Genomic DNA, 8428 nt, shown 5'->3' with positions numbered 1-8428 from the left:
CTTCCTGTCTGGTGGTAATGGGGTTACCATGGTAACATGTCAGTGTGGTCATACCTTCCTGTCTGATGGTAATGGGGTTACCATGGTAACATGTCAGAGTGGTCATACCTTCCTGTCTGATGGTAATGGGTCTACCATGGTAACATGTCAGTACCATGTTTTACAGTAGCTAGACAGTGGGAGTGGTATGCCATTATCCAGTCTGTATATTAGTACTGTAGGATTCCAGTACCATGTTTTACAGTAGCCAGACAGTGGGAGTGGTATGCCATTATCCAGTCTGTATATTGGTACTGTGGGATTCCAGTACCATGTTTTACAGTAGCCAGACAGTGGGAGTGGTATGCCATTATCCAGTCTGTATATTGGTACTGTAGGATTCCAGTACCATGTTTTACAGTAGCCAGACAGTGGGAGTGGTATGCCATTATCCAGTCTGTATATTGGTACTGTGGGATTTCCAGTACCATGTTTTACAGTAGCCAGACAGTGGGAGTGGTATGCCATTATCCAGTCTGTATATTGGTACTGTAGGATTCCAGTACCATGTTTTACAGTAGCCAGACAGTGGGAGCGGTATTTTTTTAATTTTTAAATTTATTTTAAATTTTACCTTTATTTAACCAGGTAGGCTAGTTGAGAACAAGTTCTCATTTGCAACTGCGACCTGGCCAAGATAAAGCATAGCAGTGTGAGCAGACAACAAAGAGTTACACATGGAGTAAACAATTAACAAGTCAATAACACAGTAGAAAACAAAGGGGGAGTCTATATACAATGTGTGCAGAAGGCATGAGGGGCGGCAGGGTAGCCTAGTGGTTAGAGCGTTGGGCTAGTGACCGGAAGGTTGCAAGTTCAAACCCCCGAGCTGACAAGGTACAAATCTGTCGTTCTGCCCTTGAACAGGCAGTTAACCCACTGTTCCTAGGCCGTCATTGAAAATAAGAATTTGTTCTTAACTGACTTGCCTGGTTAAATAAAGGTATAATAAATTTTAAAAAATTAGGAGGTAGGCAAATAATTACAATTTTGCAGATTAACACTGGAGTGATGAATGATCAGATGGTCATGTACAGGTAGAGATATTGGTGTGCAAAAGAGCAGAAATGTAAATAAATAAAAACAGTATGGGGATGAGGTAGGTGAAAAAGGGTGGGCTATTTACCAATAGACTATGTACAGCTGCAGCGATCGGTTAGCTGCTCAGATAGCTGATGTTTGAAGTTGGTGAGGGAGATAAAAGTCTCCAACTTCAGCGATTTTTGCAATTAGTTCCAGTCACAGGCAGCAGAGTACTGGAACGAAAGGCGGCCAAATGAGGTGTTGGCTTTAGGGATGATCAGTGAGATACACCTGCTGGAGCGCGTGCTACGGATGGGTGTTGCCATCGTGACCAGTGAGCTGAGATAAGGCGGAGCTTTACCTAGCATGGACTTGTAGATGACCTGGAGCCAGTGGGTCTGGCGACGAATATGTAGCGAGGGCCAGCCGACTAGAGCATACAAGTCGCAGTGGTGGGTGGTATAAGGTGCTTTAGTGACAAAACGGATGGCACTGTGATAAACTGCATCCAGTTTGCTGAGTAGAGTGTTGGAAGCCAGACAACTAGGTACTTATAGACGTCCACATATTCTAGGTCGGAACCATCCAGGGTGGTGATGCTAGTCGGGCATGCGGGTGCAGGCAGCGACCGGTTGAAAAGCATGCATTTGGTTTTACTAGCGTTTAAGAGCAGTTGGAGGCCACGGAAGGAGTGTTGTATGGCATTGAAGCTTGTTTGGAGGTTAGATAGCACAGTGTCCAAAGACGGGCCGAAAGTATATAGAATGGTGTCGTCTGCGTAGAGGTGGATCAGGGAATCGCCCGCAGCAAGAGCAACATCATTGATATACACAGAGAAAAGAGTCGGCCCGAGAATTGAACCCTGTGGCACCCCCATAGAGACTGCCAGAGGACCAGACAGCATGCCCTCCGATTTGACGCACTGAACTCTGTCTGCAAAGTAATTGGTGAACCAGGCAAGGCAGTCACCCGAAAAACCGAGGCTCCTGAGTCTGCCGATAAGAATATGGTGATTGACAGAGTCGAAAGCCTTGGCAAGGTCGATAAAGACGGCTGCACAGTACTGTCTTTTATCGATGGCGGTTATGATATCGTTGAGTACCTTGAGTGTGGCTGAGGTGCACCCATGACCGGCTCGGAAACCAGATTGCACAGCGGAGAAGGTACGGTGGGATTCGAGATGGTCAGTGACCTGTTTGTTGACTTGGCTTTCGAAGACCTTAGATAGGCAGGGCAGGATGGATATAGGTCTGTAACAGTTTGGGTCCAGGGTGTCTCCCCCTTTGAAGAGGGGGATGACTGCGGCAGCTTTCCAATCCTTGGGGATCTCAGACGATATGAAAGAGAGGTTGAACAGGCTGGTAATAGGGGTTGCGACAATGGTGGCAGATAGTTTCAGAAATAGAGGGTCCAGATTGTCAAGCCCAGCTGATTTGTACGGGTCCAGGTTTTGCAGCTCTTTCAGAACATCTGCTATCTGGATTTGGTTAAAGGAGAACCTGGAGAGGCTTGGGCGAGGAGCTGCGGGGGGGGGCGGAGCTGTTGGCCGAGGTTGAAGTAGCCAGGCGGAAGGCATGGCCAGCCGTTGAGAAATGCTTATTGAAGTTTTCGATAATCATGGATTTATCAGTGGTGACCGTGTTACCTAGCCTCAGTGCAGTGGGCAGCAGGGAGGAGGTGCTCTTGTTCTCCATGGACTTCACGGTGTCCCAGAACTTTTTGGAGTTGGAGCTACAGGATGCAAACTTCTGCCTGAAGAAGCTGGCCTTAGCTTTCCTGACTGACTGCGTGTATTGGTTCCGGACTTCCCTGAACAGTTGCATATCACGGGGACTATTCGATGCTATTGCAGTCCGCCACAGGATGTTTTTGTGCTGGTCGAGGGCAGTCAGGTCTGGGGTGAACCAAGGGCTGTATCTGTTCTTAGTTCTGCATTTTTTGAACGGAGCATGCTTATCTAAAATGGTGAGGAAGTTGCTTTTAAAGAATGACCAGGCATCCTCAACTGACGGGATGAGGTCAATGTCCTTCCAGGATACCCGGGCCAGGTCGATTAGAAAGGCCTGCTTACAGAAGTGTTTTAGGGAGCGTTTGACAGTGATGAGGGGTGGTCATTTGACTGCGGCTCCGTAGCGGATACAGGCAATGAGGCAGTGATCGCTGAGATCCTGGTTGAAGACAGCGGAGGTGTATTTGGAGGGCCAGTTGGTCAGGATGACGTCTATGAGGGTGCCCTTGTTTACAGAGTTAGGGTTGTACCTGGTGGGTTCCTTGATGATTTGTGTGAGATTGAGGGCATCTAGCTTAGATTGTAGGACTGGCGGGGTGTTAAGCATATCCCAGTTTAGGTCACCTAACAGAACAAACTCTGAAGCTAGATGGGGGGCGATCAATTCACAAATGGTGTCCAGGGCACAGCTGGGAGCTGAGGGGGGTCGGTAGCAGGCGGCAACCGTGAGAGACTTATTTCTGGAGAGAGTAATTTTCAAAATTAGTAGTTCGAACTGTTTGGGTATGGACCTGGAAAGTATGACATTACTTTGCAGGCTATCTCTGCAGTAAACTGCAACTCCTCCCCCTTTGGCAGTTCTATCTTGACGGAAGATGTTATAGTTGGGTATGGAAATCTCTGAATTTTTGGTGGCCTTCCTGAGCCAGGATTCAGACACAGCAAGGACATCCGGGTTAGCAGAGTGTGCTAAAGCAGTGAGTAAAACAAACTTAGGGAGGAGGATTCTGATGTTGACATGCATGAAACCAAGGCTTTTTCGATCACAGAAGTCAACAAATGAGGGTGCCTGGGGACATGCAGGGCCTGGGTTTACCTCCACATCACCCGCGGAACAGAGAAGGAGTAGTATGAGGGTGCGGCTAAAGGCTATCAAAACTGGTCGCCTAGAGCGTTGGGGACAGAGAATAAGAGGAGCAGGTTTCTGGGCATGGTAGAATATATTCAGGGCATAATGCGCAGACAGGGGTATGGTGGGGTGCGGGTACAGCGGAGGTAAGCCCAGGCACTGGGTGTTGATGAGAGAGGTTGTATCTCTGGACATGCTGGTAGTAATGGGTGAGGTCACCGCATGTGTGGGAGGTGGGACAAAGGAGTTATCAGGGGCATGAAGAGTGGAACTAGGGGCTCCATTGTGAACTAAAACAATGATAACTAACCTGAACAACAGTATACAAGGCATATTGACATTTGAGAGAAACATACAGCGAGGCATGCAGTAATCACAGGTGTTGAATTGGGAAAGCTAGCTAAAACAGTAGGTGAGACAACAGCTAATCAGCTAGCACAACAACAGCAGGTCAAATGGCGTAGACTAGGCAACGGGGCCAACAGATAAAACTAACAAGCAGAATGGAGTACCGTGATTAATGGACAGTCCAGCGTGCATCAGCTATGTAGCCAAGAGATCAGTGTCCAGGGGGCAGCGGTGGATGGGGCAGGGAAGCTGGACTGGCGAGTGTTATCCAGGTAAAAAAAAACTAACAATGACTAAATAGCTTGTAGCTAGTTAGCTGGTTAGCTTCTGGAGGTTCTTGAGTGTGTTCTAAAAATAAAAAAATAATAGCGATTCCGTATCACATTGGGTGAGGCAGGTTTCCGGAAGGTATAAACAAATTAAAAGTCAAAAGAGAGAAAGTAAATATGGGTCCGGTGAGCGTTTGGGACGCGGCGATTCAGGCAGTTAGCAGGCCTGTGCTAACAAGCTAACAGTTTGTAGGCCCGGGCTAGACATGGTAGCAGTTAGCGGACTGGAGGTGGACAAGCTAGCAGTTAGCAGGCCGAATTAGCAAGCAGGGAGATAGTGAGGGCTAGAGAGTTAGCCTTTGGGGGACGTCGCGATGGGGTGAGTCTGTTTATTCCTCTTCATGCGATGACATCGATAGACCGGTCGTGGGCCCGGGTATTGTAGCTCAGGAGTATGCTACGGTGGTAGCACAGGTGCTACGGCCGGGCTAGCTTCAAGCTAAGTGGGTGGAAACGCTAGCCAGGAGTAATCCGGGGTTGCGGTTTAGCTAGATAGCTAGTTGCTGAAAAATCCAGCTGAAAGATGTTCCGTTTGCGGTGGGAATCCGGGGATGAAAAATAAATAGGTCCGTTATGCTCTGGTTAGAGTCGCGTTTTACGAACAGTAGAGAGCTTTCCGAACTACAGGTTAGCTGATGACCGGTTAGCTGAAGACCGCTAGCATACCCGCTGGTTAGCTGGCTAGCTTCAGTTGAGGGGTCCCGAAGTAAATATAAATACTTTAGGAATTTAGGAAAAATAGCTACATTGGGTGAGTCGGGTTGCAGGAGAGTATTTGGAAGCTTAGGGTTTAGCAAAATGTTTTCAAAGAGATATGTGGAGAAAATATGTAAAAATATGTAAAAAAACGAAAAAGAAACGATAAATACAGGGACACGACAGGACAGGACGACTTACTGCTACGCCATCTTGGAATCCAGTCTGTATATTGGTACTGTAGGATTCCAGTACCATGTTTTACAGTAGCCAGACAGTGGGAGTGGTATGCCATTATCCAGTCTGTATATTGGTACTGTGGGATTCCAGTACCATGTTTTACAGTAGCCAGACAGTGGGAGTGGTATGCCATTATCCAGTCTGTATATTGGTACTTTGGGATTTTTTAAAATTGTTTTTTATTTCACCTTTATTTAACCAGGTAGGCTAGTTGAGAACAAGTTCTCATTTACAACTGAGACCTGGCCAAGATAAAGCAAAGCAGTTTGACACATACAACAACACAGAGTTACACATGGAATAAACAAACTTACAGTCAATAATACAGTAGAAACAAGTCGATATACAGTGTGTACAAATGAGGTAGGATACGGGATGTAAGGCAATAAATAGGCCATGGAGATGAAGTAATTGCAATTTAGTATTAATACTGGAATGGTAGCTGTGCAGAAGAACAATGTGCAAGTAGAGATACTGGGGTGCAAAGGAAAAAGATAAATAAATAAATAAATACAGTATGGGGATGAGGTAGTTGGATGGGCTATTTACAGATGGGCTATGTGCTGTATGTGAGCTGCTCTGACAGCTGGTGCTTAAAGCTAGTGAGGGAGATATGAGTCTCCAGCTTCAGTGATTTTTGCAGTTCGTTCCAGTCATTGGCAGCAGAGAACTGGAAGAAAAGACGACCAAAGGAGGAATAGGCTTTGGGGGTGACCAGTGAGACATACCTGCTGGAGCGCGTGCTACGGGTGGGTGCTGCTATGGTGACCAGTGAGATGAGATAAGGGGCTTTACCTAGCAGAGACTTGTAGATGACCTGGAGCCAGTGGGTTTGGCGATGAGTATGAAGCGAGGGGCAGCCAACGAGAGCGTGCAGGTCGCAGTGGTGGGTAGTGTATGGGGCTTTGGTGACAAAACGGATGGCACTGTGATAGACTGCATCCAATTTGTTGAGTAGAATGTTGGAGGCTATGTTATAAATGACATCGCCGAAGTCGAGGATCGGTAGGATGGTCAGTTTTACGAGGGTATGTTTGGCAGCATGAGTGAAGGATTGAGGATTCCAGTTCCATGTTTTACAGTAGCCAGACAGTGGGATGCCATGTGAACCATGTAATACCAGCATCCTTCTGACTGAAGGTAAACTAAAGTATTCGAACCCCAGACCTCAGTTACTATAAACATAATCTAAACAGAGGGACGTTACAAAGCACTGAGGTTCCAAACTACGTTTTAGACGAGACTGACTTTGTGATCCTATTTCCACTTTGAAAACCATTTAGACACCAGAATAAATGTTTCTGATTTATATAAATGCCACAGTCCGTTTTCAGTTGCTCTTTAAAAAGGTCATGTTCCTGCATTTGCGGAAACTGCATTCATGGTAAATGCTGCATATTTCAGCTCAAACGGAAATTATGTTTACATTTCAATCGTGCAATTAACGCAGATCTTCAGCGTTACGGATTGAATCAAGCCCCAGAAAGGGAGTTTTATGGGGAAGAATTAAACACACAGGATAAGGTTGTGTTAGTTGTTTTATTGCATCGTAAAGCCAACAGTAAGCATCAAGACATTTCAGAGCAGAACAAAACATTCAGTCTTTTTGTTTGAAGGTGGAGCTGTAAGCATCACTGTACAGAGCAGAACAAGACATTCAGTCTTTTGTTTGAAGGTGGAGCTGTAAGCATCACTGTACAGAGCAGAACAAGACATTCAGTCTTTTTGTTTGAAGGTGGAGCTGTAAGCATCACTGTACAGAGCAGAACAAGACATTCAGTCTTTTGTTTGAAGGTGGAGCTGTAAGCATCACTGTACAGAGCATATGAATACAGAGGGGCTTGTTCATATCAAAGGTCTCAGAGTAGCTCAGGTCCCTCCTGTCCATAACAACTTATTAAGTGTGATCTGAAAGGCAATATAGATCCTAAAACGGTACTCCTACTCCGACAACTTTGATACATATGGACGAAAACAGGGAGGAAAAGGAGAGACAGACAGAAACCTGTATGGTTTCACAGGTAATGAAGCCAACTATGAAATGGACCTCAGTGGAGATATTATAGATATAGAGCAGACCAGTTATGATCTAATAATAATAAGTCATTTAGCAGACGCTTTTATCCAAAGTGACTTACAGTTATGCGTGCATACATTTTATGTATGGGTGGTCCGGGGAATTGAACCATGGCCGTGCAAGCACCATGCAATACCAACTGAACCATATAGGACCAGGATACAGTTATATTATCCAGGTCATGAGATGGAACAATGATAACAATTATTTTAGCAGTTAAGATGACTAAGAACCCATTCTCATTTACTGAAATGACCTGGGGAATAGTTAAAGGGGGGAAGAGGGGGAATGAAACAATTGGAACAATGCATTATCAGGAATCCAGCAACCAATATCAGAGTATAGTTTATACAGCATGGTTAACATTATGTAGATTATACAGCATGGTTAACATTATGTAGATTATACAGCATGGTTAACATTATGTAGATTATACAGCATGGTTAACATTATGTAGATTATACAGCATGGTTAACATTATGTAGATTATACAGCATGGTTAACATTATGTAGATTATACAGCATGGTTAACATTATGTAGATTATACAGCATGGTTAACATGTAGAATAATATACAGCATGGTTAACATTATGTAGATTATACAGCATGGTTAACATTATGTAGATTATACAGCATGGTTAACATTATGTAGATTATACAGCATGGTTAACATTATGTAGATTATACAGCATGGTTAACATTATGTAGATTATACAGCATGGTTAACATTATGTAGATTATACAGCATGGTTAACATTATGTAGATTATACAGCATGGTTAACATTATGTAGATTATACAGCATGGTTAACATTATG

The sequence above is a fragment of the Oncorhynchus kisutch genome, linkage group LG14 (assembly GCF_002021735.2).
Source record: "Oncorhynchus kisutch isolate 150728-3 linkage group LG14, Okis_V2, whole genome shotgun sequence".
Taxonomy (NCBI): Eukaryota; Metazoa; Chordata; class Actinopteri; order Salmoniformes; family Salmonidae; genus Oncorhynchus; species Oncorhynchus kisutch.
Note: the sequence above shows the minus strand (reverse complement) of the source record.